Below are 12,364 nucleotides of genomic sequence, written 5' to 3' on the forward strand. Positions count from 1 at the left end.
AGAAAGGGAGCAGACAACTACCGTGAACAGTGAGCAGACCGAGGAGAGGCCACGGGGGACGGGGACGTGGAATATCCTCCCGTATTTACAAGTAACAGTCCCCCGAAGGCAACAAAACGTGCTTCTTAATAATACAAAAACAAATCTTTATGATATTAGATTAGGTAAAAATAAATATTCTTGTAGCTGAATTTCATTTTTAAGAACCTGACCATGAATTTGAGACTAAACTTCCACTTGAAAGACCTCCAAGAAAAAACTCATGAATCAAATGAAGGAAAATAGCTATTCAAAGGAACGTCTTTTTGTGCTTGTTTTGCCTCCGTTTCTGCCATGCAGATTGCTGGAGTCTTGCTACCCACATCTAAGAGATGAGGTGAGTGGACAGGGTGCAGCTCGGTGCTGAGCGTGCTTCACACATATGAGGCCCTGGGTTCAACCCCCACCTCCTAGGAAAAAAAAAAAGAGATGAGGTGAAACTTGAGCCGCAAGCTGGCTGGCGCGCGCACAGAACAGACGCCAGTGCGTCCCACTGGGGCACGGCCACGAGTAAGATCCAGCTGTGCCATCACCCAGTACTTCCCATCGGGTGAATGGGACCCAAGAAGGTCCCTCTCCTGTGAAACAGCCCAGGCTCCTAACCATTCTGCAGTGTCTCTATCAAACACTTGGGTTCTTTATTTCCTAGGTCATTTGTAAAGATCTCCTGTGCCCTCCACATATAATTCTGCAGGGTTGTCAAGTAGCAGGGGATTCAGACTCAAACCAGTGCCCCCACCCCTTCTTTTTTTGAGACCCCGGAGCCGGGGATTGAGCCTCGGACCTTGAACAACCACCACCACCCCCACCCCCACCCTAGCCACACGGGCTCTTCTGAGTTGTTTCCCTCATTGCTTTGCTCCTTTTGTTCTTAGAGGCACCGGGGCCTGAACCGCACCTTCCAGGTGGGAAGCAGGCGCGCCACCGTTTGCGCCACCTCCTCCCCCCAGGGCCCTTTTGCCCGGCGTGCCCGACACCTGAACAAAATCACCAAAGGAATCGTACTTTAACAGCGCGGCCGGAGGGGCCTTCCACCAGCCGTGATCCAGACGGAACGCCCACGTGGGGCGCCAGCCGGAGTGTCCAGGCTCGGGAGTGTCCAGGCCTCCGCGGGCACGAACGCCCCCGGGCGCTGGCCAGTGTGCCCCGGGCCGGCCGGGGAGGGAGCCAGCTGCGGCACCAACCCGGCTCCGGCGAAGGCTCAGTGCTCAGGCCAGCCCCCGCCCTGCGGCCAGGGAGGCTTTCAGTTCCACAGGGAGTGTTAGGAGCAAGGCTCGGTAAATCGTAGGGTCGCAGCACCGCGGCGGCAGGGCGGGCGGCGCCACGAGGCCGGGAGCGCCAGGAAGCCCCGCCACCGCGCACGCTCCGGGCCTCCCGCGGGGCTGGCGGGGCGCGCGGGGCCGCGGGGCGCGGGGGCTGGCGGGGCGCGGGGGCAGAGGGGCGCGTGGGGTGGCCGGGCGCTGGGCGGCGGGGGCGCGTGGGCTGGCGGGGCGCGGGGGCTGGCGGGGTGTGGGGCTGGTAGGGGCAGGAGGGCGCGCGGGGCGGCAGGGAGCCTGGCAACGCCCACTCAGCCCGTGCTGCCCCCAACCTCGAGCGCCTTTAGAATCAGTTTTCGGTTTTGGTACTTTACATCATCTAATGATTCTTTCAAGTAGTGCTCATGGGTTGAAATAAATCTGCGTTTATAGGCCTTATACTTTTTTTTTTTTCTCCTAATTGAGAATTTTAGGATCAAAATTACATTCCCTTAGCAGATGGAAGCCATTGCTCTCTTGGATTCCCGGAAACATTGTTGCTGCCTTATTTTGGTTCCTTTCTATTTTATTGTTGTTTTTTTTTTTATCAGAAAGTTATATCCATTTACAGTTTGAGAATAGGTCGAAATCGTGGTTCCTTTCTAGAGCTGGCCAAAAGTCCTGTTGTAGTCGTCATTCATTTTCACCTTAACCAAAATTTCTTATAAGGGTAAAGCAGGTGGTTGCTCCTGTCCACAAGGCACATTATTTTATTGGTTCTGTTAATTATGACATGATAAAAAGTCCTAGACTGTAGGTAAAAATTGAAAAGGTTTGATCAAGGTGAAATTCAACTTCCATCACCAATTATATTCTGTGAAAATATTCCTCCTAACATAAAATATGGAAGCAAGTATTATTAACTGCAAGAGTTTTATTATACTTAACAATTATAATTAAGACTATCACAGAAGAATAAAATTATCAAAAAAGTTTTTCATGATAATATATGGAATGAATATAAACCTAACAAGAAAGTACCCTTGTCTTAACCTGACTTGTATATTCCTACTATGTTCAATAGTCTCCTGTTTTAATATAATAGTACATATAATGCAGGGATCATATTTTTTCTCCAGTTTGGAGAAATTATCTTACTATTAAAGTACTGCCCCCAGTGCATTCTCTTTTCTCTTCTTCTAAAACATTTAGTAGTTGGCCACTAGAAACCTAGCTCAGTCCCTTAAAACTATAACTCATGCTTACTCTTCTTTGGCACTGCATTCTGGAACATTGACCAGATCTTCCAGCTCACTGTCTTATGCTTCAAATTTTCTTCCTCTTTGCTATTTCATTAACATTGTCTAAATATTTTTTTTTGTATTTTGACCTTTTTAACATCTCAGACTCCTAATTTTTTTTTTTTTTTTAGTTAACTGGGCTGGGGATTGATAACCTCATAATGTGGGAAGCCAGTGCTCAACCACTAATCTACACCAGCTCCCCAGAGGTTTTTTTTCCCTCTTCCATTTGTTTGCTTTTTGTTACTGTTTTAGGAGGTACTGGGGATCCAGCCTGGGCAGGCGCTCAAGCACTTGAGCCACATCCGCTCCCCCTAATTCGTTCTTTTTCATAATAGGCATTTCTCCTTTTATAGATGTCTTATCTCTCATTTCTTTGGCTATGTCAGGTAAACATCTTTCAAAATCCCCATTTTTCTGTACTGGCTAGGTGTTTTCGGTGTTAACTCTTGTCCTTCTGATTGGCAGCCACCCTTTGGGGTGCAGGTTTTCCTTGGATGTTGTGCTTGCGTTTCTTGACTGGAAAGTCCTGCCAATGACTCCAAGTCCTCTATTTACCTGCTACCTCAAAAGAAAAAAAGAAAAAAGAAAGAAAGAAAATTGGTGCACTGATGGCCTTCATCTACTAAATTATTTTTATTTTTAATTTTCAAATTTACTTTTGAGGTACTGGGGCTGGGGTTTAAACCTGGGACCTCATATGTAGGAAGCCAGCACTCAACCACTGAGCCACATTGGCTCCCCGAATTATTTTTAATCAATTTTATTGATACATATTCATAAAGCATACAATCTATCCAAAATGTATAGTCAGTGGTATTTCTTGTGATCACAGAGTTGTGCATTCATCACTTCAATCAATATTAGAGCGTTTTCATTATTCCAATAATAATAATAAACAAAAAACAGACAAACCAAAAAACGCTACCCCTTAATCTCTCTTTCCATCCCCTGCCGTACATAGCTGCTATTCTGTTTCCATCTCTCTAATTTATTTGTATTTATATTTTGTATAGATGGAGTCAAACAATTTGTAGTACCTTTTTTTTCTTTTTACCCTTAATGGAAGATTTTTAATAGATTACTACACACTATTTTATTTCTTTATTCCCCCTTATTGTTTACGCTCGCTGTCTGCTTCTGTGTCTCTTTGCTGTGTGCTCTTTGTCTCCTCCTCTTCTCTTTAGGAGGCACCAGAACCGAACTTGGCATCTCCCACGTGGGACAGAGGCACTCAGTTGTTGGAACCATCTTGCTTCCCTGGTTTGTGGTGTCTCTCATTGTCTTTCCTCTTTGTGTCTCATTGTTGCGTCATCTTGTTGCATCAGCTCACTGTGCCTGCCCATCACACCAGCTCACCTTTTTCAGGAGGCACCACAAACCAAACTTGGGACTTCCCATGTGGTAGGTGGGAGCCCAATCACTTGAGTCACATCCACTTCCCCTATTAACATTTTGCATCCTTTTTTTTTTTTCTTTTTTACCTTTAATGGAAAATTTTAAGTATATTAGTATACACTATTGTCCATAGTTTGCTTGGTTGTATTTTTGTCTAGTAACGTCTTTTTTTTTTTTTTAAGATTTATTTATTTTTTATTTATTTCTCTCCCCTCCCACTCCCCACCCCGGTTGTCTGTTCTCTGTGTCTATTTTGCTGTGTGGTCTTCTTTGTCTGCTTCTGTTGTCAGTGGCACAGGAATCTGTGTTTCTTGTTGTTGCGTCATCCTGTTGTGTCAGCTCTCTGTGTGTGTGGCACCATTCCTGGGCAGGCTGTACTTTCTTTCACGCTGGGTGGCTCTCCTTTGGGGTGCACTCCTTGTATGTGGGGCTCCCCTACGTGGGGGACACCCCTGCATGGCAGGGCACTCTGTGCACATCAGCACTGAATGTGGGCCAGCTCCACATGGGTCAAGAAGGCCCGGGGTTTGAGCCGAGGACCTCCCATGTGGTAGATGGATGCCCTAAACACTGGGGAAAGTCCACTGCCTCTATTAACATCTTGTAATATTAATATATATTTGTTCTGTTTCAAGGAAAAATAGTGATATATACGCAATGTTAACCCATACTCCTATTTCACATGAGGTTTTGCTACGCAACACAGTCCTGTGTTACTTTTTTTAGCTTTCTTTCTAGTAATATGACCTTAGACTTTCTCTTTCAACCACTATCATACCCATATTAACACCGCTAGTTACACAAATGCTATGATGTGCTTTCACCATTTCTGTGCATTTCCAAAGATTTACAAAAAACCTTTTTAGCAATTCTGTGCAGATTAAACCTCAACTTTCATTCTCTAACCTCATTCTCTTTTCTGGTGACCTATATTCTAATTATTAACTCCATGAGTTTGCAATCATTACCTGGGTTGTTGAATAGCAGGATGGGACATTCAGTGGGGTGTGGGGTGCCAGGGGGCAGTGCAATGGCATGGGACTCCCAAGGTGCCTGGCTGCTGGGGGCGAGGGGGCCACTGCCGCTGCCTCATTGGCCACCCTCAGCCTGCGAGTGAGCAGACAGCTGCCTCTCCAGGCTCAGGGAGGAGGGAGCCTCAGGGCTCGGACCACCCATGGAGCTTCTCGCAGCTTTTCAACTGTCATCTCCTACAGCGTTCTGGGTGATGGGTCTAAACCTGTGGTCATCCTGTCTTTGAATTCTTCAAAATTTTATGTCCATTGAGGGTGACCTTTCTCATTTTCCAGCTATGATACCCATTTATAGTTTTAAAGTATCTTTTGTCATTTCTATGAATTTTTGTCAGAGAGGGCACTGCAGTATGTGCTCTGAAAGCCACTCTTATTCTGTTTAAGTGTGCACATCTATGAGAAGTGTTAGGTAGTGCTTGGGGGTGGGTAAGAATGGTTGTACAAGTTTTGGAATCAGGGAGATCTGGAATTAAATCTCAGCTCTAAAATGTCTTTTTTTTTAAGATTTATTTTCATTTATTTATTTCTCTCTCCATCGCATTCTTTGCGCTCGCAGTCTGCTCTCTGTGTCTATTCACTGTGTACTTGTCTTCTTAGGAGGTATGGGGAACAGAACCTGGGACCTCTGGTGTGTTTGGTGGTTGCCCAACTTCTTGAGCCACATCTGCTTCCCTAAAATGTCTTCTTTAAGGCCTTTGTTTAATATCAATCAAACTTACCTTCCCTATCTGTAAATGAGGAAAATAGTGTTTATTATTTCTTCTTTAATTATTAAATCGAAAAGTTTGTAAAGTAGTTTTCTCTTTCTTTTCAGCCACAGTAACCTGCACACTGAGCTGGTTGACGCCTGCCCTGTCAAGTCTCCATGATGCTGGGTCCCAAGGGAGGCGAAGGATTCGTGGTCAAGCTCCGTGGCTTGCCCTGGCCTTGCTCTATTGAGGATGTGCAGAATTTCCTCTCCAACTGCAAAATTCAAGATGGAGCGTCAGCCTTTCATTTCATCTGCACCAGGGAAGGCAGATGGAGTGGTGAGGCTTTTGTTGAACTCACATCAGAAGATTATACCAAGTGGCCCTGAAAAAAGGACAGAGAAACCAGAGGACAGAGATGTACTGACATATTCAAGTCTTAAACAGAACCAAAATGGGTGCTGAAGTACAGTGCCACATTTAGTACTAGTTAAGACAGTTCAAGTTGATACAGCTTATTTTCTAGGAAAACCCTTCTTTTGTCTATGCAAGGAACAGTAAGTGGTTATTTTTTTATTTTTTTAAAAAAATTTATGTATTTTTAAAGATACATAGATTACACAAAATATTATTTTTTACAGAAGTCTGTACTTTATGCAGTTACTCACAGTTACTATGCTATCATAACTGAAATTTCAGTTGTGCTGTTGGGAGACTGATATTTAATTGATGCCTTCTCTGATGTGGGAGTCCACTCTAGCAGGCTCCTTCAAGCATTCTGTCAACCCTGGATGTTGACTTGCCACCTGTTAGCTATAACTTGGATATTTAAATTTCTTAGTGCTTTGAGACTGTGTATTTTTTTGTATAAAGAAAGCAATTTTTTATTCAATATACTTCTCCTAAGATTGAAAAAAAACCCAAAATCCTGGGAAAGCAAGGATTGCCTCTGTAATATAGCGCTGTCACATTTTATGGATTAAATCAGGATTCACTCAAATTTAAAATAATAGGAATAAATATTTGAAAGTTGTAGGTAGTTCTCTTAATCTTTTAAAAATTGTCAGGAATCAGAATTTCAAAAAACTCTTGAATAGTAAAATGGGGACTATGTTGTTACTATATTTGGTCCCTTTAACTAGCACTCAAAACTTCAGTTCATTGCTTGCCTGTATCCTGTAAATGTTTAGTATGGCTTTGACAATTCTGTGACTGATCTGATGACTTGTGTTGCTATTTACTACTCAGTGTTGTTATAATTCAGAATCTTTTAAAGGTATCCATTGTTATGATTTGTTGGAAGAAAATATTTCTCTTTCAATAAAATTCTTATTTATTATGAAAACTAAAAAATAATTGAGAATCATTTTTGAAAACCGAGCTCACCCAAGTATTCATTTAGTAGTGATGTTAATGATGATTTTGTAAAATGTGAAAATTGATAACTCTGGAATAGATTTTGATTTTTAATAAAATTTGATTTTGTGTATGGTGCTGTTAAAATGATAGCCAACTGGGAAATGCTGGGGAAATAAAAAGCAGATTAAAACAAATTTCTTTAGAACATTTGTAGATTTATGTTCTTTGAGGGTGCAGCCTCTCTACATTATTCCCAATAGGAAAATTAGTAAGTACATAGGGAGTGACTCTTGCCATGTCTTCAGTTACACATTCCATACTTTGCTGCTGTATATTGTAACATGGGTTTTGTTGTTGTTTTTTCATTTGGGTTTTAGACTTTAGAATATGCATGTAATTTTCACAAGAATGGGAGCATGCCTTATTTATTTATGTGTAATATTCTACATGATCCAGTGAAACTGAGTCTTTTAAAAATTAATTAAAAAATTTTTTTATGAATCATAAAGTGAAACAGTGTTTATAGATCTTTGGACAATTATGCTTGTATATAATCTTAGAAATGGACTTGGCAGGTTAAGTCCATTTATATTTTGATACCCAGTAGCCTCCCAACGTTGCAGATGGTTATGGCCAGGAATAGTTGCCCAAACCTATACCAACCATAGATAATGATTATTCTTTTTAAACTTTTCTAATAAGTCAAAATGGTATTTCTGTGGCTTTTTTACATTTGCATTTACTTTTCAATAATGAAATTTATCAGTCATTAACTTTATTGTTTCTGCCTTGAATATTAGGCACATTCCACCTAAATACTAATATTTTACATTATTCACTTTAAGAACAGTAATTTACTTAAAAACTTCAAAAACTGAACTGATATAAAATTCTTTTTTATAATGGATGAGGTACAGGTACAATCTTATTCCAGATGGCTTGTTGTCCTAACAAGATTAATTGAAGATTAAATTCTTTCCCCATAGCTTTGAAATACATTTATCAAGTAAGAAATTCCAGTGTTCTTCGTTCTGGTACTTTTCTTCTATGGAAGCACTACCAAACAGGTTGGAATCTTACAGTAGTATATTTACATACCTCCATATCATTGTATACATCATTCATATCTCACCGTTATTTTACATTTTTTTCTTCTGATGAAGATTATAATTGTTCTATTTAATAATTTCACTAAAGTTGCTTTTAAAAATTTTGCCATTATATTTGGAAACTGAAATTTAAAATACAGTGAAATTTATAATCACTCAAATAAGATGAACTACATAGGTATAAACCTAAGGTGTAAACAAAACAAACCTTAGGTGTAAACAAAACAAACATACCCCAGGACTTTTATGCTGAAAACTACAAAACAGTGATTGAAAGATATCATAGTAAAGATGTCAATTTTCTTCAAACTGATATACAGTTTAATACTGTTCTCATAAGTCTGGCAAGAGATTTTGTAGCCATCAACAAGATTATTCTGAAGTTTATATGAAACACAAAGAAATTAGAATAGCTAAAATAATTTTGAAAAAAGAATAAAGTAGGAAGAATCACTTTACTCAATTTCAAGACTTATTACATAGTTATAATAATAAAAACTGTGATTTTGGCAAAGGGAGAGATATATTGATCAATGGACAGAATAGAGAACCCGGAAAGAACCCCCATAAAAAAAGCGCAAACGCATGGAAGGATAGGATTTTATCATGGTGCTGGAGCAATTGGTTATCCAGAGGCAAAACAAACGAGAACAGCAACCCCAAAGTGTCAACTTAAACCTTATTATACCTTATTCAAGAAATAACAAAATGGATCAAAGACTGAAATGTAAACTGTAAAACTGAAAAGTTTGGAAAAAATCTAGGAGAAAATCTTTGGAACCTAGAACTTGGTGAGCAGTTTGTAGAAATGACACCAAAAGCTTAAGTCATAAAAGAAAAACTAAATAAGTTTGACTTTGTCAAAATAAAAAACTTTTGCTCTGTGAAGGACCCTATTAAGAAGATGAATAGAGAAGCTACTGATGGGGAAAAACAGGTGTATGTCAAATATCTGACAATAGACTCATATCTAGAATATATTAATAATTCTTAAAACTTAACAGTAAAAATCCAATTAGAAAATGTGCAAAAGACACGAACAGACATTTCACCAAAGAGGATATAAAGATGTCAAATAAGCATGTGAAAAGATGTTCAACATCATTAGCCATTAGAGAAATGCAAATTAAGACCACAGGAGTTATCATTACATACCTATTAGCATAGCTAAAAAAACAACAGTGACAACACGAAATGCTGGGAAGGATGTGAAGAAACTGGATTTCATATGTTGCTGGTAAGAATGTAAAATAGTACAACCACTCTGGAAAATTGGTGTTTCTTAAACAACAAAACATGAAATTACCATGTGAAATTACCATGTGACTTAAACAACAAAACATGAAATTACCATATGCATTTACCCCAGAGAAATGAAAACTCAAGTCCTCCCCAAAACCTGTATTTGATTGTTCCTGGCAGCTTTGACTGTAATAGCTAAAAACTGGAAACAACCAAAATCCATTCAAGAGGTGAAAGGTTAAACAAACTGGTATATCCATACCATGGAATCCTACCCAGCAATAAAAAGAAATGAACTATTGATACATGCAACAACTTGGAAGGATTTCAAGGGCATTATGCTGAGTGAAAAACAGCCAATTTCAAGCAGTCACATAATGTGTGAGTCCATTTGTTTAAAATTCTCAAAATGACAAAATTAGAGCTGGAGAACAGAAGAGTGAATGCCAGGGATTAGGGAGGGTGGAGGGTGGGTGTGACCAAAAAGGGGACCCAAGGGAGATCTTTGTGGTGATGGAAGAGTTCTGGATCTGGATTGTAGTGTTAACAGAAATCTATACATGCGGTAAAATGACACAGAACTATACACATACTTTATACCAGTGTCAGTTTCCTGGTTTCAATAATGTACTCCAGTTAGGAAAATTGTAAACTATGGGGAAGTGGGTCCTGAAAGACCAATAACTGAGACTCAGTATCCCTCCCAGAGATGGCTCCCTTGTCTGTTTGCTGGTTGTCTGCTCGTTGTCTGTTTTTGTTTTTTGTTTTCCCCTTTAGGAGGCACTGGGAACTGAACCTGGGACCCCCAATTGGGAGGTGGGTACTCAACTGTTTGAGTCACATCTACTCCCCCTCAGTATATATTTTTAAAAGTAGTTTTATTCACACACCATACAATCCACCCAAAATGTACAATCAATGGCTTTCAGTATAATCACCGTTGTGCTTTCATCACCACAATCAATTTTAGAACACTGTCATAGCTCCAAAAAGAAGAAATTCTCACCCCTAATTCTCTCCTATTATTGACACTTAGCATTGGTGTGGTACCTTTGTTACAATTGATGGAGGAATATTAAATATCACTGTTAACTCTAGTCCATAGTTTGCATTAGGTGTATCTTTTTCCGTATACCACCTTATATTAACACCATATAATTTGTTCCAGTTCATCTAAAATTCAATATTAAGTGCTGCCTTCACATCTGGTAGAACCAGGAGGGCCTGGAAAGACCTAACCTAACTCTGTTCCTGTGGATAAGATCCTAGCCAAGCAACTCTACTTATCACGAGACCAGTCACAGCGTCTGCTTATCCCCCAGTAATGGGCTTCAGTCCCCTGCCAGTCCAGGGAATTTTCCCAACAAAACAATTACACATCCAGCAGGAACCAAACAGAGCCTGCCCCCCACAGCCCCTCCTTGCTCACTTTGCTCCCTAGTGCATCCCCCAGGTAGCCCTGTGTAGAACCTGATATTCTCTTGCCCAGTCTGTGTATATATGGCCCAATAAGCTGCCACTGATGGCGTCTGTCCAGTGGGAGGTGTCATGTATTCTGCCTTCCCTATAACCTGAGGCAGGAAGCCATACCTCACATAAAGAGTGAAGGGAGGTGAAGGACACAACTGGGTAAGGGTATGAAGGACCTCTGGGTACAAGCTCTGTAACTCCCTGTGAATCTATAATTATTTAAAAAATAAGTTAAATCTATCATTTAGACTATTTGGAAAAGAGGAGCATATACAGCGTTTGCTAGAGCTAGCTTGTCCTGACAGGCTTGTATTGATTCCTGTAATTAATTTCAGGAATTTTGTTGGTTGCTAACCAGCCATTATTAAAATGTTAATGAGGGCATATGGGAATCTCCTCTATTTTTTCAAGGTAATATTTTGTGTGATCTATGTATCTTTTAAAAATAAATTAAAAATCTACTAAAAATGTTAATGATATAAATTTACCATGGAATAAATTATATTTAAAAACATTTTTACAAAATAAAATGAAACAGCAAGATGCAAAAACATATACAAAAACCGAAAACCCTGATGACATTTGATTGGATTAAAACAGTCTTTTCATTTAGGAAAGTGGTATGTATTTCTATTCATTCAAGACTTTCCCATCCCCCACCCCCCCATGTAGCACAGTCCAGCTTATAATTTTCTTCGGAGGTTTAAAAAAATTTTAATGCTAACTAATGTATATGTTTGATGCTACTGTGAATGAGAATTTATATTCTGGCTTTTCTTAAAGTAGAAGAAATGATAGATGTTATATTGGTCATCTCTCAATAATACTATGTTTGATTAATTGTTTTACGATATTTTCCATCGGAAAGATACTTTGTTTCCCTTTGAAATTAGGGGTGATCCTTGACATTTTGAGAATAACTTATTCCCCAATAAATTTTACTCTGATACTTTACGCTTGTATCAATTATACTTTCCTCAATCAATTATTACATTGGAGATTGCAAAATGGTGTTTTCTCATTTTGTCATTCCTTTTGCATACATTAGCTGGTGTTCTTTCAAGAAGAGGTGTTCTTTATTTTCTTTCTCATGTGTATCACTATAGACATGGATTTTAAGAATTTATTTATATTCAATATGTTACAATCAAATGTAGTCTTCATTTTTAAAAAGTCTGTTATTTTATGTAATTGTTTTAAATATCTCCTCTACATAAATTGAGAAACACATGGAACAATATTATAATTATTGCTTCAACCATCAAAATCAATTTAGAAAACTTGAAAGGAAAGTCTGTTGTACTTAATCATATTTTTACTCCTTTTTTCCCTTCTTTTTTTCACTTTCTTTTGCTTTCAAAAACTTCCTTTAGTTATTTTTTTAGGTTAGGTCTTCTGGTGACAAAGTCTCTTGGTTTACCTTTGTCTAAGAATTTATTAAATTTCCATTTATTCTTTTTTTTCTCTCTATTTTATTCTTTAATGAATTGT

The 12,364-nt window shown here is 39.2% G+C and overlaps 1 long non-coding RNA gene across 2 annotated transcripts in view; it reads left to right on the forward strand.

The window, feature by feature from the left end:
- LOC131278796 (uncharacterized) overlaps positions 1–7,182 on the forward strand; it is a 56,229-nt gene extending 49,047 nt beyond the window's left edge. For both annotated transcript variants that reach the window (XR_009186233.1, XR_009186232.1), the window contains exon 4: positions 5,819–7,182. This is a non-coding gene — a long non-coding RNA (uncharacterized lncRNA). The remainder of the gene's footprint in view (positions 1–5,818) is intronic.
- The last annotated feature ends 5,182 nt before the right edge of the window (positions 7,183–12,364 follow it).

Source organism: Dasypus novemcinctus, chromosome 6, assembly GCF_030445035.2.
Source record: "Dasypus novemcinctus isolate mDasNov1 chromosome 6, mDasNov1.1.hap2, whole genome shotgun sequence".
Taxonomy (NCBI): domain Eukaryota; kingdom Metazoa; phylum Chordata; class Mammalia; order Cingulata; family Dasypodidae; genus Dasypus; species Dasypus novemcinctus.